The 26,521-nt window shown below is 42.3% G+C and overlaps 4 non-coding genes across 4 annotated transcripts; 2 read left to right on the forward strand and 2 right to left on the reverse strand.

Moving 5' to 3' along the window:
* Positions 1-4,776: 4,776 nt before the first annotated feature.
* TRNAI-AAU lies at positions 4,777-4,850 on the reverse strand. Its single transcript has one exon. It is a non-coding gene; the product is annotated as a tRNA-Ile (tRNA).
* A 7,652-nt stretch (positions 4,851-12,502) lies between these two features.
* TRNAA-AGC lies at positions 12,503-12,575 on the forward strand. Its single transcript has one exon. It is a non-coding gene; the product is annotated as a tRNA-Ala (tRNA).
* A 5,838-nt stretch (positions 12,576-18,413) lies between these two features.
* On the reverse strand, positions 18,414-18,486 carry TRNAM-CAU. The gene has a single exon. It is a non-coding gene; the product is annotated as a tRNA-Met (tRNA).
* Positions 18,487-26,093: 7,607 nt separating this feature from the next.
* TRNAM-CAU lies at positions 26,094-26,166 on the forward strand. The gene has a single exon. It is a non-coding gene; the product is annotated as a tRNA-Met (tRNA).
* The last annotated feature ends 355 nt before the right edge of the window (positions 26,167-26,521 follow it).

Below are 26,521 nucleotides of genomic sequence, written 5' to 3' on the forward strand. Positions count from 1 at the left end.
GGTGACAAGAACAAGACTCCATCTCAAAAAGAGAAACAACAGATCTATCTAAAAACTTATCTATAGGGACATTAAATGTAAATGATCTAAAACAGTGAATTGAAAACCAGAAATTGTCAGAATGTATTATAAATGAATATGCTGACTATAGGAAAGTCACTAGTAATATACTTATATGTGAGATTAAAAGTTATACAGCATATTGAAAGTAAAGAATGGGAAAAGATATGTCATTTAGGCTTACTCAAAGAAAGCTGTGGTGGATATATTCAAATCAGACAAACCAGATTTTAAATTGTGGAAAACTTCCAGGGATAAAGGGGGCTGTTACACAATTAGAGGTGTCAGCACACCAGAGAAATAATGTCCCAAATGCATATAAGGACACAGGGCTTCAAAACCCGTAAGCAAAATTGGATAATCCAGATAAAAATAGAAAAATCCGATTACATTTGCAGACATTAACACTCCCCTCTCAGTAACTGATAGATCCAGTAGACAATAAATCAGTAAACACATTTGAGAACTGAACAACATCCATACAGCAATGGATCTAATCAATCAACTTTCTAAAGCAAAATCACAATTTGGGTAGAAAGAAGAGAAAAAAATTAAAAGAAAAACAAGATCATGTTATAACTAGGAAATCAGGAATGTTCAGAGTGCAAAAGAGTGATATATTGAAACTGACATTTTTGGAAGGGTTATTTAGCTGTAAATGACACGACACAGAGACTGAAATCGTAAAACTGGACGTGGATCTTCCCTTCTCCATATTCGTCCTGCCTTCTCTTGAGGTCTGGGCTGCTTGAATCTTTAGAATCTCCTGAACTTACTACAGTGTCTGGCACAGAGCATCTTCCCTGTGAATGTGTACTGAATCAATGGAAAGGAATTGACAGATTCAAAAATGTTGTGCAGGAATAATGTTTACTATTTGACAAATCACTGGATGTGGGGTTTGAAGGAGAAAAATGTGTCAAAAGTTGACTTGGAAACAAAGCCCAAAAGGTAAGTGAAGGGGATTTGGGGAATGAGATATTTGGTGTGTGAATGAATGGGGTGCTGTGGAGAGGAGTAGGGAGTAAGACTGTGAACTGGAGCAGAGAAAGAATCACGTTTTAAAATCTAAAACATCTTCTCAGTTCAAGCTTTGACACTTAGCAGCTCTGGCACCTTGGAAACAAAACTTCTCTGAGGTTCCATTACTTCTAGAAAGTGCAGATTAGGACACATAGTTTTGTTGGCGAAACTCTATTGGACTATATGAAGTAAATTCAATAAATCTCTTAGTATAATTAATGGCATACAAGATTTGCTTTACGCTTTTTGTAGCAGGATTGTCTCCAGTCATGTAGATGCAAGTGGAGGTAGAGAGTAAGTCACAGTAGTATGGACAGGAGACACCCTTAAAGACTATTTTTTCATTCCTTCATTCGTTCAGTTGGTCAGTCAGTGAACTATTATGGACTGAACAAGTCCTGTGTGTCTTTTCAAAAAAGGAGACCATAGGAGGTGTAAGAGAGACTAAGATCTCTGAAGGAGGGAGAAGTCAGATCACTGGGCCACAAGAGGAAAAAAGTCAGCAAAACAGGTACAATTGTTCTTGGCCTCTTGCCTCAAGATGGTCGTCTTGTTAGGTGCATACTAGAAATGGGTAGATTCCACCTGTCCTGAGGATAAAATTCTTTGGGTGCAGGATTGGCTGATAAAGAGTGATTTCCAAGCACCACTGATTGTGTCCTTTGAAAGTTAGGAACTGATAAAGCAGCAGTGCTTGGGAAATAGCATGTGGGATGTCAACTCTTGGGTGAGAACGCCCTCTTTCTGCAGCAGGCCACACATGAATCTCATAATCTGAAGGTTTTGAGTTTGAACATCAGAGAGGATACAGTTTTTGCTGCTATTTCAGTTGAGGGAAACAAAATGGGTTCACTAAATAATGAAATGCAAATGCTATGAGATAACAATTTGAAGACTGACTCAACATTAGCTTAGAATGGAAAGTGATTTAGGTTTTTTGGTGTTTTGTTTGTTTGTTTGTTTGTTTGTTTTGGCTTCTCAGTGGTTTGAGTAAAACGAATGGTAAAGGGATATAGATTACAGAAGAAACCGTAAGCTATATCATATAATTGGTCTTTCTCACTAGCTGATGGAAGAAACGGGAAATTTTTCGTCCAACTTCCTGCTCTCAAGGTTACCCAATTGTAATTATGAGGTGAGTGGGTGAAGTCATTTATTCTTTTATCTTACATGTATTTCTCGAGCACATATCTTGTTAAGAGACTGTTCGGGGTACAGCCGTTCAACAGTGAAAAAACGCATATATTCTTCACCTTTGTGAAACTACTTTCTAGTTGATAGGGGTGAGGAGAAACAGATCAGAAGCGAACAAGAAAAATACCTAAGATGTTATGTGACAATGTCTACTGGGAAGGAATCCATAGGCAGTAAGGGACTTGGGAGTGTGGAGATGGCCCATTCAGAAGCTCTTAGGAGCGGAATATGAGAAGTTGTCACCTTGAAGACATCCTTAACCCACCCTCCACCCCTCCCCACTCCCCACTCCCACTCCTGCTCCTTCCTTCAATCATCTTTCTTCACGTGGGAAATGAGGACTGTGGATTCTCTGGCTGGATCCAGCACCTAGAGAGGGATCTGATCAATAAGAACTGCTCGGTAAGCATTACCTCTTGCTTTGGTTGCCTTCCCCTGCGGACTGCTGGCCTCTTGGATTGAGCTTGCATCATAGGTGTTCAGTAGGAGCTTGCTTAGTGGATTTACAGGTTGAGGTTAGAACCCACCGGGATTCTTTTCCTGGAAAGAACAGGCTTCCCTCTAAGGTTTCACATAGACCCTGGGTGAGGAAAGAGCCCTAAATTGCTTGAAAAATTGATTGCTCTTTGGGCGAAACAAGAAACCTTCCTATGGAAGGGCATCATTTGGGCATATATCGGGGTCTCAGTACAAAGATGAGTGCTCAAGAGGTCAAGATGCTTAAGCAGAGAATCTGACCAGAATGTTCGTGGTACAGAGAAACAGTCTTGTTGGGAGAAGAATGACCATTGAGGCCTTGGAATATAAGCTAAATAAGCTTCAAAGGGAATACAAAAAAGAATCAGGCATAAATCCTTTACTACATTCTTTTGTACAACTCAATTTTTGCCTAGAAAATCATACCTTGCTATGCATCCCTATTGTGTTCCTCCACCATCTATTTTGTGTTTTAAGCGTTATTTCATTTTTATGTTCACAGAAGCTTGTTGCTACGACTACATGAGCAAAACAGCCAGTAGCAACAGAAATGCGTTAATATCTCTCCTCAGACCTTGAAAGCATTTTCCTTAAAGGTGAACAATGTTCCACATACAAGGAGGTTTTCAGCACTATGTGCTAGAAATTATACTGAGTGTTTCTTAATTTTACGTAAGTCGGTCAATATAGTTTTTGAGCTTCCCCAAGTATTATTACCCCAGTGTCATACACGACACTGAAGTAAAGGGCATATCACTCTCTTTATTCTGTGTATGTATGTCTCTGCTTACAGCTAAGGAGTTCCTAAATTATAGTTTTGTAAACATTAGTTCTAAATCATTCTGATCACTTGAATTTTGAAAATGTCAAAACCAATCACATTAATGTAATAGAAAATACAGGTTTGAAGTGCATTGGCTCACTGTTGTATTTACTATCGATCAGCGGAGTAGAAATTCCCATCGCGGAAGAGGGTTCATTCCTGTCTCTCAGCCTCAGCAGAGTTAAACATTTCAGAGCTTTCCTGACTTTGGATCTATTGCGCATGCTCTGTCCTTTACCACTATCTAATCCTAGGGGCATATAGAGCCACTCAGAGCCTTAGAGGTACATTCAGTGAAATGGAACCAACCACCAGATAGTGTAGCCTATTGTTCATCTGACCAAAATGCACTACGTTGGGATAGCATGGATTCTACAGACCCGTGAAGCCCATTTGGACCACAAGACACTCTTTCCATCATGCCTGCACACCTATCCTTCACTCTTCATTGGCTCATGCAGACTTTTAAAAGTATTTAGCAATAAGCATCCTACCCCCAAGAAGCTTATGATCTCATGGAGAAGATGGCCAAGCAACAGACAATCCCAACATGGTGAATGCCGCTGAAACAAACGTGTACCTGGATCTCCGTGAGTGCTGGGAGGAAAGCAACCCAAACTCAGAAAACTAGGAGAGGTGTCAGGGAAGACATTTTCCAGAAGATGGTTTCGTGTCTAACAAAGCCGTGAGACGAGCAAAGAGGAGATGAAAGGCTCAGCGTTCCATGGGGACATTTCCGTAAGTCCAGTATCTCTAGAGTTGAGTGTGGGAAGCTAAAAGAGAGGAAACAGAAATGAAAAATGCGAATTCTTGAGAGGCTTTACTTACCCTGCACAAGCCAAGGACAGGTCTGCGGGAAGTAAGCAGATGCACAGTTAGGAAAGCCCGTATCAGGAGTTAGTCACGACAGGGAAAGATTTGTACACTTTGGAAATCGTAAAAGAATGAAGAGCCCAGGTCCTCGTTTCCGTCTCTGTTTTTCACGTTCCTCCCGGATTTCAATTTCCTTCTGGAATCTCAGCTCTCTTCATCATCCGCTCTGGCAGGAACACTAAACTGCAAACGCAACCCTACGATTCAGCGAACTACGTCCCGTCAAGATTTCTGGGTACATATCCATTTACTTTCTTGTTCTCCCGTGACTTTCCATATCACTGCACACAGTTGCTACTGTAAGATAAACAGTAAAAAGCCGCGTGTGGCCGGTACGGGGATCGAACCCGCGACCTTGGCGTTATTAGCACCACGCTCTAACCAACTGAGCTAACCGGCCCCGCCGGAAACAGGGGACCTTACCTCTCTTGAGAAGTTTAACGGCGAACGTTATTCCAATCACCTAAGAAACTTTTCTGAAGTTCTTGGAGCTGGAAAGAACCTACGATCTTTGCTGACCTGTTTAGGATCCTCGGCAAATTTCTTCTAACCCTGAAATTTCCGTTAAAATACAATTCTGCGGAAGGAAAGTTCAAATGTCACCTGCTTCAGTGTTTCATGACAAGGGGTTTTAGCGACGCCATCACCGTCCGCCAGTACTGTGGCCTGTCCGTATCACTCCTTTCTACTTTGCTTCCGTAGCTTCTGAGCGACCCGTGAAGAAATTGACGGAAAACGGAAGGAATTACCGCCAGTTCCTTTCCACGGGACGTCAAGGCCAATATAAGTCTCCACCCAGGCTCCTCTGCTCGTAACTTCTAGCACGATTCCCACTGTATTCGCCCATGTTTCCCAAAAGTGAGTATTTGATCCCTACCCCACCCCATTTTTAGCAAACTCAGGAAAACACTCTCATATTTCTATCTGAAAAGGACACTTTAGAGAAATACTTTCCATTACAGTCTTTGTGTTCGCATTGTATTCCTTCTCGATGAAACAGGTATAAGTCCATTGGTATTTTACGCACGACAAGACAACTTTGAAGCCCGACTCATGACCTTTAGATTAAGAAACACTCTCCGGAAGCCCTGCTGATCGCTGGGTCTTACGAGGTTGATGCCTTCTGTCCCAAAGAGAACTATTTCCCTGCGTGTTTCCGCCTGGCTGCCCACTTCTCCAGTAGAGAAACAGCTGTTCCTCGGGATTCATTTTTGGAAGTTCTTTGGGTCCTGGGTAAATGGGGCCGCATCTTGCAGCGTCGACAAGGTGGTTGAATACGCAGGAACACCCACAGTACCCAGGGACTAATAAATAGCTCAATAGGTAACTTTCGAATAATTGAATAAAGGAAGTCTCAACCAACCCCCTTGCCGTATTACAGATGGTCCACCTCTCTGCTTAGACTATTGTGCTAATGTCCTGTTCCTTCTCCCGGCTTTTGAACTAGCTTCTCACCTCTCTCCAATCCATCTTTCGCGGGGCTGGCCTGTCTTTCCGCCTCATTTCTGAAATTCTATCCATTGCCGCCTCTATGCAAACAGACTCTGGTTAATCCTTCACTCGGTATGGCTCCCCTCTTCCGCACTTTGCATTGCGAGAAATGCCCTTCCTTGAGGCAGCTGGAGGCCTCCTCCTCCTGAAAGCTTAATTGTGGACACAGCCTTGAGTAGAGGCGAAAAGGAAAGAAGGCTGGGAGATAATGGGGGAAAAACACACCTTTGGTCTGGTTTGAAAGCTGGCGCCCGAAAAGGGGAGCGAAAGGACAAGAAAAAAAAACACGCTCCGAAAGTGTCTGAGATTGCCGCGGCCGTAAAGCAGAGCACTAACCGCGGTACTGACACGGGAGGGGAGCAGGGCTCCACCGCCGGGCCTGTGCCCATGGACCTAGGTGAGGACGGGCTCTCCTTCCTCCGCGCCCAAATGTTGCATTTCCCAAGACCACCCTGGCCCGCCACGCCCCCATCCTGTGCCTATAAAAACTCCCGAGACCCTAGCGGGCACGGACACAAGCGGCTGGACGTGAAGAGGAACACACCGGCGGGAGAACACAGAACACCCACCCTCTCTTTAGTCACCCTGGAGGCCTCGGAGAAGGCGGTTTCGGTGATCCGTGAAGAGACCCTGAGTCTTTTACATCCCGGAGAATGACAAGAGAGCGAGTACCTGGGCGGCGTTTACTTTCTGGGATTTCGGGAGATGCGGTTTTCTGCACGCCAGGGGCCAAGCCTGAGACGTAGATGGACGGCAGGGATAGGAGCTCTCTCCGCGTCACAAACGCCCCTGCTCATACCTGGGTTCCTTGATTTTCCTGCCTATGTAACCCAACTTCCCGTGGCCGGGCTCTGAGCTCTCATTCTGCGGACTGGGACAAAGGGGTTAACTGTCATGCGCTTTGTATAACCCCAGGATTCTGCACTTGCCCAAGGGCGAGGCGCAAATCCAAAACCACGCACAACTGAACACCGAGATCAGCTGAGTCCTGAGTGTCTCACGACATAAAATCCCTACGATTTTAACAAGAGTTGTATTTGTGCTAGCACTGTTACTGACAAACGCATGTCAGATCCCATCTGTCTTTAGCTCAATGTGTGACGTTAGACACGTCGTTTTGCTCCTCAACTTTCTTATTTGGAAAAAAAAACAAGTGTTCTAGATTTGCAGACGGCCGTTTCAGAGCTAAGTTCCAGTAGCTGTACTGTAAGTTGATCTCTTGGGCAGTCCTGTTGGTGAGGAAAGAGGGCAAATTGAGAAATGAACAAACAGAGAAGTTGCAAAAGCCCTGTGACTTGCAGCACAGGACAAGCCTACAAACCCTGCCATGCCACCCTAAGCTCACTCAGACCCGATGATCCAAGATAAGACCAAAGCCAAACGGATCCAGCAACTCTGCGCAGATCTTCATGTTCCAGCAGCTAAGTTCCACTGAATAAACCTATGATTCGCCTCGTTTAGAAATTCTGGCCGTGCGCGGTGGCTCACGTCTGTAATCCCAGCACTTTCGGAGGCCGCGGCGGGCGGATCACAAGGTCAGGAGATCGAGACCATCCTGGCTAACACGGTGAAACTCCGCCTCTACTAAAAATACAAAAAAAGTTAGCCGGGCGAGGTGGCGGGCGCCTGTTGTCCCAGCTACTCGGGAGGCTGAGCCAGAAGAATGGCTTGAACCCGGGAGGCGGAGCTTGCAGTGAGCCGAGATCGCGCCACTGCACTCCAGCCGGGACGACAGAGCAAGACTCCGTCTCAAAAAAAAAAAAAAAACAAAAAAGAAAAGAAAAGAAAAGAAAAGAAATTCTGTCCAGTCCCTCCTGAGAAGGACCTTACTAACTTTCCCCCTAAAACTGTCCTATGAATAGCTCCAGTCCCCAAACCCTTTAAATTCTGGTCTCTGACTCACCCTTGTTTTAGGCGGTACTGGGACTCCATAGAGGCGGGGCTCTTTGCTCAGCAAGTTTAATAAATCCAAGGTAGTAGAATCAATTTGTTTTCTTGGTCGTCTTTTTTTGAGGGAGTGGGTCTTCTAAATGTTGATTCTGATCCCTGTCTATGGATATTTATAAATAAATAGATGTTTGCACTCCATCATTATGTGGAGCTAAAAGTGTTAAATTTAACTATCTAATTACCTCTAAAATAACCACTAAACTCAACGATCTGAAACTTATCTAATTAGTTCCACATCCTGGAACGAAGGGATGTAATAGGTAATAACAGGTCTCAGTCTCTAATGGAGACATAATCACACAGACACCAGATGAAAGCTGAGTAAAGTGGAAAGCAATAGGTGGAACAATAATTTGCTTTATGCTACGATTTTTGGAGTGAAGCAAGAAAATTAATCAAGGAAACAAAGAAGAAATCCAAGAGGTAGTAGTGTTGGATTTGCGTTTTTGTCATATGACACTACTTCTATTCTACAGGATTCACTTGGTCTCCATCTGACCTCCTCAGGGTAGACTGCTCTTTCCCAATCACTCCTGCAATTACCCTAGGAGATTTGTGATCCTAAAGTAAGGGGAGTTTTAAATTTACTTCTAAGTACACCTGCATGATGCCATTAGTCAGGGAGGTAGCTGAACAAACTCAGCTCTGAATCCTTTAAGCAGACGTAATAATTACTGACACTCTGTTTAATCAGATTCTGAACATGATGTGCCACTTTTCCTTTTGCGTCTGAAGTGACACCAGCCATTTTCACAGTTTGTTCCACCAGGAGGTCCTGGGAGAAAAGTGATAAAGGTAGATTCAAGAATGGTTAGTTTGATAAGAGAAATATAAAGGCAAGTATCTTTTTCACTCAGTTCCCCTTGATTCTAAGAGTGGGTCTATATAAAGAAATGCAACATGCTTCTGCTAATTAATATTCAGGCAGAAAAAGTCATGAATTCCACTACAAACCCACGTCCCTTCTTCCGAAGACATGACAAATTGATGAGGGTATTCTTTCTTCTGTCGCTAAAACGAAGTCTGAGATATAGATTGCAACATTGGCAGTGCCATAGTGCAGAATATATCATAATTAACACTTTTTACTTGAATGCATAAGAAAATAGAATTGGAATGTAAAGTTAATAAATTAATCATCCCTGTTATAAACAATAGAACATAGAAGAAAAATTGCATGGTCTTTGGCATGCAGTCTTTGATTTGGGGAATGCATTTTTTTCTATTGCTATCAGGAAGAAAGAACAGAAACAGTTCATATTCCCATGGTATAGACAAAAGTATGCATTTATGTTCTTACTCCAGAGGTGTATCAAGTCCCCCAATTTTTCATAATCTACTCCAAAGAGAATTGAACTGTCTGGACTATCAGCAAAAAACATTGGTACACTGTATTGATAGTATCATTTAAATCTTCAGTGAGCAAGAAGTGTCAAATAAGTTGCAGATTTTGTTAAGCCCCGCATGCTCCAGAGGGTGGGATAGAAACACAGAAACCATTCATCGACCTGGTTCGTGAATGAAAGTTTTTAGGATCTGTGAAATTCTGAGACATTTCCTCCAAAGTAAAGACTCACTGTTGCATCTCGAAGCTCCCGTCACTTAGAAGGGAGCACTGTGCTCACCATGTTTCTTTGAGCTGTGAAAGCGGCGCGTTCCACACTTGGAGACCCTTCTCTGACACATTTACCAACAGATACTGAATTAAAATATTAACAAATTGAATCCAGCATTATCTATAAAGCATAATGCACCATGAGTTAGGGGAGATTGCCTTGGGAATAAAAAATTAGTTAAGCATTGAAAAGTCAATTAAATGTAATATACCACATTAACAAAACAAAAAACACATGTAATCATCTCACTAGATGCAGAAGAAATATTGGACCAAATTTGCCATCCATTCGTGGTGTTTAAAAAATATCTCAGTAAACCAAGAATAGAAGGAAAATTCCTCAGATGAATAATGGGCATTTAAGAAATTCCTACAACTAGCAACATAGTTAATAGTGGAACAATAAATATGTACCATTTAATATTGGAGAAAAGTGCAAAATATCTGTTCTTACTTCTTCTACATTTTACTGAAAGTCCTAGCTAGTGCCAGAAAGTAAGGAACGCATGAATGAAGAATAAATGGCACACTCACTTTAGAATAAGAAAAATATATTCATTTGCAAACAATATGATCAGATACACAAAAAATCCTAACGCATCTACAAAAACAAGCATTGTAAGTAAATGCAGCTGTGTCACAGATTACAATATACAAAAATTAATTGTATTTCTATGTACTAGCATCAACAAAAATGCAAAATCAAATTACCGTTTTCAATAGGTTTAAAACAAATGAAATATTTAGAGATAGACTTGTCAATGTGCACAAGACTTGTACCTAGAAATCTACAAAAGATGGCTGAGAAAAACTCAGGAAAACCTGAATAATTGGTGTTGTTTGCCATATTTACAGATTGAAAAATGTAATATTATTAAGATATCATTTTTTTCCTCTGAGTTGATCTATAGATTTACTACAATCCCAACAAATATCCCAGCAGGAGATTTTGTTTTGTTTTGTTTTGTTTTGTTTGTTTGTTTGTTTGTTTTTACAGAAATTGACAAGCTTATTCTGAAGGACCTAGAGTAACCTAAATAATTAGGAAAAGAAAAACAAAGTTGGAGGACTTACACCAAGTGATGTCAAGACTTATTATAAAGCTAAGGTCATCAAAATAATGTGGTATTGTCTCAAGGATACTTACACAGATTGATGGAACAGAATAGATAGTCCAGAAATAGACCAACGTATGTGGTCAACTGATTTATGACAGAGGTAAAATGTTATTTAACGAGTTTTTTAAACAAATGGTCCCAGGCAACTGAGTATGGAAAAAATGATTCCCTACCCTTACCTCACATCCTATACAACAATTAAATCAAAATGGTTTATATACGTAAAGCTTAACGTTAAAGATATCAAACTTGTAGAAGAAAAGAAGAAAAGAAGTCTACACATATTTGATGTTGGCAAAGCTTTTTCAGAAGGGACCAGAAAAGCATGAGCCCTTACAAAAAAAGATACACTGGATTTTATAAAATATTAAAATATTTTTCTTTGAAAGACAGTATTAAGAAAATGAAAAGGCAAGACATAGACTTGAAAAGAAATTTAATATATTTTATGTGCACACGTAGTTGTTATACATCATATGTGTTATAGATACACATATATATAACAAAGGACTTTTACGGAGAATATAAAACACATTTGAGAACTCAGTGATACAAACACTCAATAAGAATAAGGGGAAAAAACTTGAGCAGGCATTTCACAAAATAAGATGCTTATATGGCCAATAGGCACTCTAAAAGATGTTCAACAACATTAATCAGTACAAAAATGCAAATTAAATCTATCAAGGATTAATAGGTAACAACAGATCTCAACTCCCCTGAATGGAGAAACAATTAGTAACACAGATATTAGATAAAGATAAGTTAACTTGAAGGATCAGTCGATGAAAAGATACTTGGGTTTATTTCCAGGTTCGTGTTCTTAAGAAGTGATGCATTCAGCAGAGCATTTGAGGTAACTGCTAATTAGGGACGGTACTTCCTTCTCTTTCATCTAATGGGAGAGTGAAATCAGATTAGAACTAGAGCTTTCCTAATGAGATCTTTTCTCTCTTTCTCAGGATCCCGACTCAGATTGAAAAAGCAGAGGACGGTCACTGCATTCCAGGTCTGAGGCTGTGTCCCAGAAGCTTCACTCCTGGCTTCGCCTTGGTAGGGAAGTTTCCGGAGGTGTTTGAAAACCTGGAAACTTAAGTGGGACATGGGACGATATTTGTGTCCCGGTTATAAAAATTGGCAGAAAAGACAAGTGTAGTGTGGGGATTAGCTCAAGCGGTAGAGCGCTTGCTTAGCATGCAAGAGGTAGCAGGATCGACACCTGCATTCTCCAGCTTCTTTTAATCCCTAGGCTACCGATGGTATCTGGCCTAGACGACAGTTGCACAGTACTATTACTCGTTATTGTTGTGGCAGTTTCTATGTGGATCATTGGCCTCATCCACTGGGCCTGGTGCTGAAGAAGTGCTTCAGGAATGAATCCACAGATTGAGATGAAAATTCTCAAGCTTTCTCTTTCTCACCTCCTCCAAGGTTCTCCATCACTTTCTGAGTCCTACAGGAGGGAAGTGCTATTGAAGATGCGGCTATATGGCGTGAAGCTCTGGGGCTGGGAGAACCTGCCCCACCACTTCCGGGAGGCGGTGCCGGCAAGGAGCAGGTGACGATCACAACTCTAAAGCGGGCTGGAATAGCTGTGCCCGCAAGCCAGGCAATTCCGAGTGGTGCTTCTCCATCCGGAATGTGCTCTCTACTTCCGAGAGATGAAGAAGGCGAAATTGGAAAGTGAGGAGAGAGGTCTCCCTCAAGACCTTCTTTGGAAATCCCTATTCTTCGCACTGTCAGGCTCATAGAACTTTGCTCAAGGCACTATCTGAGAAGCTCCTCCCTCAATCTTGTCCTGCCAGGGGTTTGGCGACCCAAAGTACCGGCAGGCTCCTAATACCCAGGAAAACGGGTGGGGTGCAGTGTTTCCCCAGTGGGGAATTAGCTCAGGCGGTAGAGCGCTCGCTTAGCATGCGAGAAGTAGCGGGATCGACGCCCGCATTCTCCAGTTTCTTGTCTGGTTTATGTCTCTTAGTCTGGTTCCCCGTTGTTTCTCCTGTTGACGATATCGGTGCTTCTTACCTGGGAGAAGATCAGAGGAACCTGCCGCCTCCCTAGAGCCCGTGTTTTATTGATCCCCGTATAAGAGTCTTGTTGCCCCTGCTTCCAGCCTCCCTTCTTTTCCACTCCTGCCGCAGGTTTGGCTCTTCTAGGTACTCAGGTCTCAGTGCAAATTGCCCGTCTTTAGACAAGTACAGCTAAAAGTGATGCCCACACGATCTCTCAGTTCCTATTACATCTTCACAAATATCGTCTCCTCCGGAAAGTATGTCTTTGAATTATTGGTTTGTTTTTCTCTCCCCTAGAATGGGAGCTTCCTGAGTACCGAAACACTGTCTGTGTAGAATCTGTTTAACTCACTTCATCACCATGTGTAAAGTCCTATAAAATACGGTTACTGCCTTGAACAGATGAGGTGGGTAGTATAAGGAAACAGGGAGATCAAACACAAAGCAATACTTAAAAAAATTATCCTGCCACATTTCTAAAATCTTAATAGTAGCATTCACTAATGTAGTTCGGTTTTTCTTTGTGCTTTCTCCATATCCCCTTATTATTATTATTATTATTTTTGACATTTGACTGATAATTTTCCATTGGTTTTCAAATGACCAAGCAGATTTTGCAATTTTCTAGTTAATTCCTGTGTTTCCTTCACCATTCTATTTTCTGATTTTCTTCTGGGCTGCTGCTGCTGCTGCTGCTGCTGCTGCTTCTTCTTCTTCTTCTTCTTCTTCTTCTTCTTCTTCTTCTTATTCTTCTTCTTCTTCTTCTTCTTCTTCCTTCTTCTTCTTCTGCTTCTTCTGCTTCTGCTTCTTCTTTTTCTTACTTCTTATATTTGACGCACTGATTTCTTCTAATGCTTTGTAACTTGGTATTAAAAGGTATAATTTAAAATGAGAAAGAAGTTTCTACAGAATCCTTAGAAACATGTCATTATAAGCCCCCATTTTCATTATATTCTAAGGAGCTGGAAGATATACTTTTGATTCTTTTCTAAACTGTGCATTCGAGAATTAATCTCTTCTTGTTTACTTTTATGTTCATTCTTTCAATGTTATTTTCTAATTTTTGTGTATCATTTTATTTATCAACACATAAATAGATGAGTTATATATACATGTATTTATGAATGGCAGCTGAACCACACATTAGTGCTAATATTGGTGACTAAAATTTGGAGAACCAGACATTATGTACCTCATAAAGCGAAGCAATGGAAAATGCACAAGCCCACCTATCAAATTGTCTTGTTAAAAGATTTGAAGCTGAATCTAAATGAGCCTCTACTTGTAACTACCAGTTTACAAGAAATAGAGTAGATTAAGAAACATGTCAAGGGGCAGGAAATAGATACAATGAAATAAATACAACATAGAGGTGTTTCTAAGGATAAAAGGCCCAGTTCCTTCAACAATTAACTGGTATTAACTCTTTATGATACTATAAGGGTAAATATATGTCATTACACATTTGTTAAAAAAAAAAAAAAAAACCCAGGATGTATAACACAAAGAGCAAACTGTAATGTAAACTGTGGACTTCAGTTAACAACAATGTATTAATAATTATTGGTTTACCAGTTGTAACAAATGCACCACACTGATGCAAGATGTTAATAATAGGGGAATTGTAAGAGAGGGAGAGTGATGGAGTTTGTGGAAATTCTATCTATTCTGATCAATTTTTCTTTAAACCCAGAACTTCTCTAAAAAATAATGTCTATCAATTTTAAAAAATAATATCCACAAAAGAAAGACCAGGGAACTTTTATGGATGAAAAGAGTCTTAAAAAACATAAAAATCTGTAGATTTTAGTTTATTATTTATAATCAGCAATTAGGAGAAATTTTTTTTGTATGGGTGACAATCAGGAAAAAGGTTAATATTAGATCATATTTATGATCTATTACCAATTTGTTAACAATGGGTACATACACACATACAAACATGGCCCTAAAATTTCCTAGCTCTCTCAAGCTGTTGATTTCATCATTCTCTCTGCTGCTGAGTTCAAGAAAGCGAAATGTGTAATGGGTATCTCTCCTTTCCAACCTTCCTTCCAGTTCACAACCTAGTGCTGTCCACTTGCATGGGATGTTTCTTTTCCATCACAATGCTCTGAGATAACTAAGTCAAGGGAAGTTTGTGCAGCCCTCCAGACCCTCCAGATTTCAAAGGAAAGCCCACCGCTGCTGGTCTGGGGGAGCTGATGGCCTATTCATGGATGAGATGGACTAAGGACAGTGGGAAGCACAATGGACCAACAGTATTGTTGGAGGGGACTGGGTGAGGAAGCAGGGGCCTAAACAGCACTCTCCGGATACTGCGTGAACACTGTCTCCACAGGGGTGTTGTAGCATCAAAAATTAAAGCTAAATGTTGATTTATTTCTGGTAATCATTTTGTTCAGGAACCTGGAAAAACGAAAAAAAAATTATCTCATTCCCTTTCCTATTTAAAGCCTGAAATATTTAATTAAAATGATAAAACTTTAAAAAAGTGCTTATTAGGCCAGGCTGGTGGGAGGCCGAGGCGGGGGCGGGGAGGTGGCGGGAGGGGGGAAATCACTTGAGGCCAGGAGTTTGAGACCAGCCTGGCCAACATGGCGAAACCCCGTCTCTACTAAAAATACAAAGTTAGCTGGGTGTGGTAGTGCGCGCCTGTAATCCCAGCTACTCGGGAGGCTGAGGCAGGAGAATCTCTTGAACCTGGAAGGCGGAGGTTACAGTGAAGCGAGATCGCACCACTGCACTCTCAAAAAAAAAAAAAAAAAAGGTGCCTATTGAAATTTTTAAACTTACAAGTACTCTGACATATAAATAAATCATTTTCTCTACATACATGGTTTTTGCACTTATACATGTCTAGACACCCTAGGAATGGTGGTGCCGTGGTGTGAACATGGAGCCTGGAATGGCCAGCCCCAAAACCTCCTCCTCATCAACTGTTGACTCATCAACAGTCAGTAATCATAACTTCCTTAAAATACAAGAGCCGCAAAACATTCCGGGATATCTGTGCTAATTAATCTGGCAGTTCCTACTGTGTCTTGCCCCAGGTGTGACGTGCTCTCTTCCATGAAATTAGTAACTACAAACTGTAATGGGAACAAGACAATTGATTGTCTCCGCACTCTTACCCAAAGCGTTCTCTGAGATGTTTGGTAGTTATTTGGGTCCTTACTTGACCTTCGTGACCTTAAAACAAAGGGAACATGGCATTTGTGAATCTGAAAGACTTGTGATAATTTTCTCATTTCCTCCAGGCCGTGTGCATCACTCTGAGTTTGCGGAGGGAACAGCCCTTTTTCAGGGCCCCCTCGTGTCCTGAGTATCATCCTCAGAATGTGAGGCTTGGGCCCAATCTGAAGAGGGTGTGAGGGAGAGCCAAAACGCAGGGATTGTCCCACAGTGCAGTCCTGCTCTGTAAATCCCTTCCTCTGACTAGCTTGATTTTAGGCTCTGAGAATGGATGGGGTGGGATTGTGTAGGGGTGGCCTATCCCTCCACACCTGTGGGCGTTTCTCGTCGGGTGGGACGAGAGCCTGAGAAAAGAGACACAGAGACAAAGTATAGAGAAAGAAAAGTGGGCCCAGGGGACCGGTGCTCAGCACACGGAGGACCCGCGCCGCCCCGGTCTCTGAGTTCCCTCAGTATTTATTGATCATTATCTCTACCATCTCGGAGAGGGGGATGTGGCAGGACAACAGGGTAATGGTGCGGAAAGGGTGAGCAGGAAAACATGTGAACAAATGTCTCTGCATCATAAACAAGGTTAAGAAAAAAGTGCTGTGATTTGATGTGCACATACATAAACATCTCAATGCATTAAAGAGCAGTATTGCCGCCAGCATGTCTCACCTCCAGCCGTAAGGCGGTTTTCTCCTATCTCAGTAGATGGAATATACAATCGGGTTTTACACCGAGACATTCCATTGCTCAGGGACGAGCAGGAGACAGACGACTTCCTCTTATGTCAACTGCAAAGAGGACTTCCTCTTTTACTTCTCCTCCTCAGCACAGACCCTTTTACGGCTGTCGGGCTGGGGGACCGTCAGGTCTTTCCCTTCCCACCAGGCCATATTTCAGAATATCACATGGGGAGAAACCTTGGACAATACCTGGCTTTCCTAGGCAGAGGTCCCTGCGGCCTTCCGCAGTGTTTTGTGTCCCTGGGTACTTGAGATTAGGGAGTGATGATGACTTTTAACAAGCGTGCTGCCTTCAAGCATTTGTTTAACAAAGCATATCCTGCATAGCCCTAAATCCGTTAAACCTTGAGTCGACACAGCACATGTTTCTGCGAGCACAGGGTTGAGGGTAAGGTTACAGATTAACAGCATCTCAAGGCAAAAGAATTTTTCTTAGTACAGAACAAAATGGAGTCTCTTACGTCTACTTCTTTCTACATAGACACAGTAACAGTCTGATCTCTCTTTCTTTTCCCCACAGATTGCTTTTCAGTACTTTCTGCTGAGACATTTTTGCATATTCATTTCTCTCTCAAGGAGCCTCTATAACAAAAGAGAAAAAACTGTCTCGGTTTCTGTGTGTGGCACATGAGTTTGAAGGATTTCTGAGACGATCGTTCAGGACTGGCGTTACAGATTAAACGCCAGTTAGATTCAGGACCAGGGACGATGGGATCCCTGGCAGGCGGATATAACACCTCGTTAAGGACAGACTGCCCACCACTCTCCTTCTTTCTCTGTTTCTGGATTTATTTTCTATAAATTCCGCTGGGTATCAGAACCTTCCTTCGGCTGACTGACGCTTTGCAATTTCCTCTCCAAGCCCGGATCTGTTCCCCCAAATTCTCTCGTTCCTGCTTCTAGCTTCCCTTTTTAGCTTCTCTAGTTTCGCGTCATCGGCTTTCCATTTTTCCGAGGTTGAATCCCCAGTTCCAAGCAGCGGGGAGGTCTTCTTGTCATAAAATCAACTTCCCTCGGCTCCTGTAACAGGGAGTGGGAGCCCACCCTCCCACTCGCCGTGTAGCACTCTGCATCTCTGAGAAGAAAGTGACCACCCCAGCTCAGCACAGATTTTCTTCGTCTTTGAGCACCTGCTCAGAGTTCCCGCCCCTCGTCGCTCCTTGGTTTTCCCTCATCGTCTACATACAGTCTGTTGGATGTCGGTCAAGGTATCGCCAGCCCCTGCCATGGGAACCTTTTGGGGAAAAACAGATCTGATTTATTATACTTCAAAGATGCCCAATGATTCCCGGTCGTCTGTGTACCATAAAAATAAAAACAGATAAAAATAAGAAGTTCAATGTATTCGACATCTGCACCCAGGCATACAGCTCTGAGGTGATCAACCGGGAAGCGAAGGTAGCCCACCCAGAGGGAAGAAAGGAACAAAGCTGGAGAATGCGGACGCGGACCCTGCAGGCCGCTGCCTCCCAAGTGAGCGGGTTACAAATTCCGCTAACCTCAGCCCTCACCCCGCTATTGGCTATTTGAGGCATGTGGGGGTTTTTTCCGGACTACAAGTCTTGTGTTCCACCTGGTTTTTCGGGACCACTCAACATTCCTGAGCTCCACCCCTGCCAAGGTGGAGCCAGCACAGGACTGCAGGCGGAGTCTCCGGACTCATCCAGAAACAGCCACCGCGCGGAGCCGGGAGCGCCTGTCGAAACAGCACCCATAGACAGCTACTGTGGGGAAGCTCTGGGCCCGACACAGTTCCGCTTGCTTGATATTTTAGAAAAGAAGGAATTATTATACCCCAGCTGTAAAGGGAGCGTGGATTACAGCTGTAACAAGTACTTTCCTTGCAAAAGCTGCCCTCTCTGAGGCTCGAACTCAGGACCTTCAGATTATGAGACTGACGCGCTGCCCACTGCGCTAAGAAGGCGACGAGGTGCAACGTCACGCCAGATTGTACAGGAATTTCCTAATTTCTTTCCCCAGGCGGGTTATTTTGGGACTACAGTTTTCTTCGCCCAGGGTCGCTAGTTCTCCAAGATTATTTCCAATAGGCACGCGTAGGCTCCTTTTTAGCCCATCGGAAGACCCTCACAGTCGGAAGCCATAGTATACTGAACAATTATGCCTGATCTCATTTTCTATTGATCTGGATCTTCGTCCCCTCAGATACATTAGGCAATAATTACTGTCCGCAGTTTCCTTAGTTGGAATAGCGGGCTCTCACTAAGTGGTAGTTGAATGAATGAAAAGCTCCCAAACGTGCCTGCAGTTTACACTTACCTGTCTTAATTTAAATTTGCATTTCCACTTACGTCACCTGAGATAGTCCCCTCAGAATATCACCAACTGATTTTATGATGAGTCTTCATGTTTTCTTCACCTCTATGTTGCGAATACCCTATTAAAGATTTTATTCCCATAATTTCATTTAGTCCAATTTATTTCTTTATTTATTTGCCATAAATCTATACATCATTATCCCCATCTTACTGATGAAACTGAGGATCAGCAGAACTAAATCCACAGCTGATAAGGGGCAAAACCAGGCCTTGAAAGCAGATTTTGTTTTCCAAAAAGTGTGCTGCCCTCTTTCTCCCTCTAGACCATGTAATCTCCCCTTTTCCTCTCCACACCACCACACTCATTTGTTAAGCAAATAGCTATAGAATTTTAGATTCGTTGGTCCATTCAACAAACTTTAATTCACCACCTGCCATGTACCCAGCGTTTATGTTCTAGATTTCCAAGGCATCCTTGGCCCTTTATCCCTCACATCCCTACAAACACTTTAAATCATTAGTTCTCAAAGTGCGGTGCCCAGACCCACCACATAATTCTCGAGGACACATTCCATTTCAGGTACTGTGCTACCTGAAGGCTTTGAGGATTCAGAGGATATTGAGCCATCCCTGACCTCAGGAGCTGACAGGACAAACTGTCCTATCTGGTCCGGTTCCTATACTCTCAAACTTCCGGATTCTTATAAACGCATCTTCCTAAATATTTTATTTTGATACTGTAACTCTTCCATTCTGTACTAGTTTGCTAGGGCTGCCATAATAAATATCACAGACTGAGTGGCTTAACCAACAGAAAATTTTCTCCGTCCTGGAGGCTAGAAGGGCTGTTAGCTTTGGTTTCTCCTGAGGCCTCTCTCCTTGGCTCGCAGATGGTCACTTACCTTCTTGCTGTGTTCTCGCATGGTCTCTCTCTCTAGACATATTTCCATCTTTTCTTATAAGAACACCTATTGAGAGTTAGGGTTTCGACATGAATTTGGTGACGGGTGGGGCGGGACAAAATTCCACCATAACAGACTCAAAATTGTTTACATTTTCACCTTCAAATTTGCAGTAGACTCTGTTACTGGAAAGCACTACTTGTTTTTTTTTTTTTTTTTTTTTTAAACAAGTATTTTAGAGTCCCTTAATTAAACAGACCATATACCTTTCCTTATCTAGGAATTCCCACTCCAGTGCCTGGTCCACACACCCATTATTTCTCCTCATCTCCATTCTTCAAGGCCCATTCTTGATTCTTTCATTCTTATGTGAAAGAATGTAGCCTGGAGGAATGTAGCACATTAGTTTTCCCTCTGAATTGCATGACTCATTGTCAGTAACTATCTTATGGTTTTTGCTGTTACGACATTTAGTATGGATGTGTGATATCTTTCATTAATATCCTCCATCTAGTAGTCACTGTTTCCATAAGGAAGCGCAGCCAGTGTGCACTACACTCCAAAACCTCACATATGCATAGACTGGTTATGTAGTCTAAAGAAACTCCTGGCAATGCAGATATAATAAGCAAATGATATAGTAAGCAAATTGAAATAATAAGCAGACTGATATAATTAGCAAATTGCAATGGGAAGGAAAAAGACATATATATATGAATCATATATATATATACCAATCATATATATATATACGAATCATATATATATATACCAATCATATATATATATATACACAAATCATATATATATATATATATATATATATATATATACACCCACACTCACCAGACTATGGAGGATTCACCAACAGACCGGGAAGCAACAGCCTGGGCTCCAGAGTTGGCCACCTGTCTGCGCACAGACGAGGAGAAGTCTCATGAAGCTTCAGGGCAGTCTGGAACCCTAGCTCTTTTTGTAACGAGTTGTTTGGCATGAGGCCCAGTCACGAGGGCCCTTCGCAACTGGGCTCAAGGATCACAAAAAGGTCAACTTGTTTTTGTGATTGTCTGTTGTTTTTCAATAACTAATGTATAGGAATAGATTGAAATAGAGATTTCTCTGAAACAGCACTGGATGAACACCTCAGTGGGTTCAGACAACCTGTTCCAGACAGATTTCCCTCATGCTGTTCACATGACAATGAGTGAGTTCTCCTGAGATCTGGTTGTTTAAAAGTGTGTAGCACTTCCCCCTTCACTCTTTCTCTCCGACTCTGCCATGGTAAGGCATGCTTGCTTCTCCTTCGCCTTCAACCATGATTGTAAGTTTCTTGAGGCCTCCCAGCCATGCTTCCTATACAGCCTGTGGAACTGTGGGTCAAGAAACCTCTTTTCTTCATAAATTACCCAGTCTCCAGTAGTTCTTTATAGCAGTGTGACAATGGACTAATACAAGTGCCAACAAGTTCAATCACTGGCACCAAAATATGGGAGATATGGTAGTTAGATGCATGAGAAATGTAAAGGGGAGAAATGGGCAGATTGACTGCCTGAAGTTCCTTCTATATTGGGATTGGCCTGTAGTCCCAGGGCTTTTCAGGGACAACCAGATGTAGGCCTTTCCCACAAAACAGGTGTGGGAATCAGGAGAGAGGGAGCATTGGCATGAGGTCAACTTTGAGCCAGTCCCAGTGGGCTATGTGGAAGGATGAATGTAGCTAAGGAAAAAGAAGCAAAAGGAAGTTTTGAGTTTTGCAGTGGCTGGAAAAGCAGTCATAAAAAAGGGGGTACAGGAGAGTACATCATCATCAAGGGAAATGCACATGAGAATCCACAATCATGGATCGTATTAAAAAATTATTCGTATTCAAACAGCTGAATGGAAAGCATGACACTGACTAATGACAACACCATTTAAAAGTAAGAACTTTATTATTCTACCCACCACCCCTCCCTGGCTTTAACTCATCTTCCACCACAATTGAAACACAGAAGTCTCAGAACAGTGGTTAACAAATGGTAGAATGTTAGGGTAAGAAAAGAGAGATGAAACATCTTCCCTAGAAAACTATCCAAATAGTCATGACTCAACAGCCCCAGTAAGTAAAGGAAGAGATCTGATCTTTACGTCAAGTTTAAATTTTAGAGTGTTACGTGGAGCTCAGCATCTTAACTTTGAGACTGAGACTGTATTGCCAGGGATGAGGCATAAAACTGTGTATGTCTTCATATGGAGGTAGGGAAAGAATGTATCCTACTGAATAAGATTAAAATGACACTGGGAGACCAAAACATATTTTTTGTATTATTAAATCCCAGAGATTGGCCACATTCATATTACAGAGTTTAGAGAGAACTAACTGATAAACTTATGTGGCTATCCCTTAATGAGCTTTGTTATTATTACGATTTTTCCCTGTCTGCTGATGCATTATTATGATATCTATTTTATGATTTTGTTATGCCAAGTAATCACATCTCAGGGATCTGTGAGGCAGTACCTCATTTGGTATTCTAACCACATTTGACAAATACAAAAATGTACACACCTTAGTCTATTTTGTGTTGCTAAAAGGAGCACCTGAGACTGGGTAATTTATAAAGAAAAAATGGTTTATTTGGCTCACAGTTCTGCAGACCATACATGAAGCTTGGCACCAGCATCTACATCTGGTGAGGGCCTGGAGATTACTTCCATTCATGGCAGAAGTTGAAAGGGAGCTAGTCTGTGCAGAGGTCACATGGCAAGAGAGGAGGCAAGTTGGGGGAGAGGTGCCAAGCTCTTTTAAACAACCAGCTCTAACAGCTAATAGAGTGAGAACACACTCACCTCAGAAGGAGGGCATTCATCTATTCATGTCCGAAATGCCTTCTACTAGGTCCCACCTCTAACATTAGGGATCAAATTTCAACTTGAGGTTTGAAGGGGGTATTCGAACCATAGCAGTGCGTAATATAAAGAAGCCGCTTGGCACTTCCTGTTGGGGTGGCCAGACCCAACACCAGGCCGTGGGGGCTATGAAGTCTGGCAGAGTCAAAGGAATGAGACAAGACAAGTTTAAGGTGCATAAAGTGGGTCCAAGGGGCCAACGCTAGTGTGGAGGCTGCAAAGGCCCTGAGCTCTGGAAGCCCACACTATTTATTGGTGATCAAACAAAGAAGCAGATGGTGAGGATGTGCGGGTTGAAAGGAGGCAGCGAATCAAACACATGAGCTATAGCTGTGACAGTTTAGCATTTCCTTTGCAGCATATGGAACATGTTCTGCTACTTGAGATAATGGGGAACATGTTCTTCTAGTTTAAGATACAATCGTTTTATGAACCTGGGAGTGCTAGAAGCAAGGAGCCAGCAAGTCTAGACACATTCCAGGGGCAACGAGCAGTTTTATACCCTGAGCCCTGGATTCCATCCAAGCCATGAGGGGTTGTATGCCCTGGGCTTAGACTGTGGTGTGGCAGGGCAGCCTTCCACCCTTTAGCACAGAGTTTGGTGTTCCAAAGGCCATGAGGGGTTTTAGACCCTGGATCCAGGACATGTTCCAAGACTCTTTTATGTTATGTCAGACATGCAAGCCCTGCCTCAGCTTTTCTCCCAACATTTCCGATTTCTGAGTATGAGTGCAAATGAGATGTAATTTCTATTTAGAAATGGCAAATAAAATAAAAAGTATGTATTCTATGAATAAACCATGAATTTCATGTGCCCCAATTATTCTCATAGAATAATGTCTTGTTCTGGCCTATAGCTCCCACTTATCTGCTTTCAACAAATTACCACATAAAGACTGTACAAAACCAGAGCAGAAAGCAGGTAATCACTGCTCTATTGTCCACAGTTTTCTGTTTGCATTGAGGTATACATCTGGAGATGCAAATGTATATATTTTCTTTTTTATCATTTTGGGTCTGTATTTGAGCTTAAGTGGAGGTGTGCAGCAAAGTAGAAAGTAGTTGTTGCAAAAATTTCCCCTCAAAGATCTAAGCCAAGACCTGAAAAGAGTCTGGAGAGGCTGTAGTATGAAGGAGAGTATTTTTAAGAGAAGCATATTGGCTTGGAATATGAAAATGGAGAGAAAAGACTTCACTAAATTAAGAAAGAAACAATTCACCCAAACAAGGAGCAAAAGATGAACATCTCAAGTACCTATGAGCATTTTTACATGCAGACCCCTTACTGACACTGGCCAAGACAAATGACAAGAGATCATCAAGGAGAGAGTTCATTAGAAAAAGATACTGCTAACATTAGAGAAACATCAATCACCCATGGCATGGATGCTGTTGAGCTTCCACCTGAAAAACAAACAACGACAACAACAACAATAACAGCAACAAACCTGGCCGGTAGAAATAGGAACAGGTTAAGCATTACATCCCTCCCTCCTTTTCCTGGGGCCTGCATTGGGCCCCATAAGCTTGGCATGAACCTAAGTGAACAACACAGCAAAGGACTGAAGTTTGCCACTACCTTCAGAATTAGGACTCAGAGCCAGGAGTTTCTTTAGACTACATAACCAGTCTATGCATATGTGAGGTTTTGGAGTGTAGTGCACACTGGCTGCGCTTCCTTATGGAAACAGTGACTACTAGATGGAGGATATTAATGAAAGATATCACACATCCATACTAAATGTCGTAACAGCAAAAACCATAAGATAGTTACTGACAATGAGTCATGCAATTCAGAGGGAAAAACTAATGTGCTACATTCCTCCAGGCTACATTCTTTCACATAAGAATGAAAGAATCAAGAATGGGCCTTGAAGAATGGAGATGAGGAGAAATAATGGGTGTGTGGACCAGGCACTGGAGTGGGAATTCCTAGATAAGGAAAGGTATATGGTCTGTTTAATTAAGGGACTCTAAAATACTTGTTTAAAAAAAAAAAAAAAAAAAAACAAGTAGTGCTTTCCAGTAACAGAGTCTACTGCAAATTTGAAGGTGAAAATGTAAACAATTTTGAGTCTGTTATGGTGGAATTTTGTCCCGCCCCACCCGTCACCAAATTCATGTCGAAACCCTAACTCTCAATAGGTGTTCTTATAAGAAAAGATGGAAATATGTCTAGAGAGAGAGACCATGCGAGAACACAGCAAGAAGGTAAGTGACCATCTGCGAGCCAAGGAGAGAGGCCTCAGGAGAAACCAAAGCTAACAGCCCTTCTAGCCTCCAGGACGGAGAAAATTTTCTGTTGGTTAAGCCACTCAGTCTGTGATATTTATTATGGCAGCCCTAGCAAACTAGTACAGAATGGAAGAGTTACAGCATCAAAATAAAATATTTAGGAAGATGCGTTTATAAGAATCCGGAAGTTTGAGAGTATAGGAACCGGACCAGATAGGACAGTTTGTCCTGTCAGCTCCTGAGTTCAGGGATGGCTCAATTTCCTCTGAATCCTCAAAGCCTTCAGGTAGCACAGTACCTGAAATGGAATGTGTCCTCGAGAATTATGTGGTGGGTCTGGGCACCGCACTTTGAGAACTAATGATTTAAAGTGTTTGTAGGGATGTGAGGGATAAAGGGCCAAGGATGCCTTGGAAATCTAGAACATAAACGCTGGGTACATGGCAGGTGGTGAATTAAAGTTTGTTGAATGGACCAACGAATCTAAAATTCTATAGCTATTTGCTTAACAAATGAGTGTGGTGGTGTGGAGAGGAAAAGGGGAGATTACATGGTCTAGAGGGAGAAAGAGGGCAGCACACTTTTTGGAAAACAAAATCTGCTTTCAAGGCCTGGTTTTGCCCCTTATCAGCTGTGGATTTAGTTCTGCTGATCCTCAGTTTCATCAGTAAGATGGGGATAATGATGTATAGATTTATGGCAAATAAATAAAGAAATAAATTGGACTAAATGAAATTATGGGAATAAAATCTTTAATAGGGTATTCGCAACATAGAGGTGAAGAAAACATGAAGACTCATCATAAAATCAGTTGGTGATATTCTGAGGGGACTATCTCAGGTGACGTAAGTGGAAATGCAAATTTAAATTAAGACAGGTAAGTGTAAACTGCAGGCACGTTTGGGAGCTTTTCATTCATTCAACTACCACTTAGTGAGAGCCCGCTATTCCAACTAAGGAAACTGCGGACAGTAATTATTGCCTAATGTATCTGAGGGGACGAAGATCCAGATCAATAGAAAATGAGATCAGGCATAATTGTTCAGTATACTATGGCTTCCGACTGTGAGGGTCTTCCGATGGGCTAAAAAGGAGCCTACGCGTGCCTATTGGAAATAATCTTGGAGAACTAGCGACCCTGGGCGAAGAAAACTGTAGTCCCAAAATAACCCGCCTGGGGAAAGAAATTAGGAAATTCCTGTACAATCTGGCGTGACGTTGCACTCGTCGCCTTCTTAGCGCAGTGGGCAGCGCGTCAGTCTCATAATCTGAAGGTCCCGAGTTCGAGCCTCAGAGAGGGCAGCTTTTGCAAGGAAAGTACTTGTTACAGCTGTAATCCACGCTCCCTTTACAGCTGGGGTATAATTCCTTCTTTTCTAAAATATCAAGCAAGCGGAACTGTGTCGGGCCCAGAGCTTCCCCACAGTAGCTGTCTATGGGTGCTTTTCGACAGGCGCTCCCGGCTCCGCGCGGTGGCTGTTTCTGGATGAGTCCGGAGACTCCGCCTGCAGTCCTGTGCTGGCTCCACCTTGGCAGGGGTGGAGCTCAGGAATGTTGAGTGGTCCCGAAAAACCAGGTGGAACACAAGACTTGTAGTCCGGAAAAAACCCCCACATGCCTCAAATAGCCAATAGCGGGGTGAGGGCTGGGTTAGCGG

Source organism: Nomascus leucogenys, chromosome 8, assembly GCF_006542625.1.
Source record: "Nomascus leucogenys isolate Asia chromosome 8, Asia_NLE_v1, whole genome shotgun sequence".
Lineage (NCBI taxonomy): Eukaryota > Metazoa > Chordata > Mammalia > Primates > Hylobatidae > Nomascus > Nomascus leucogenys.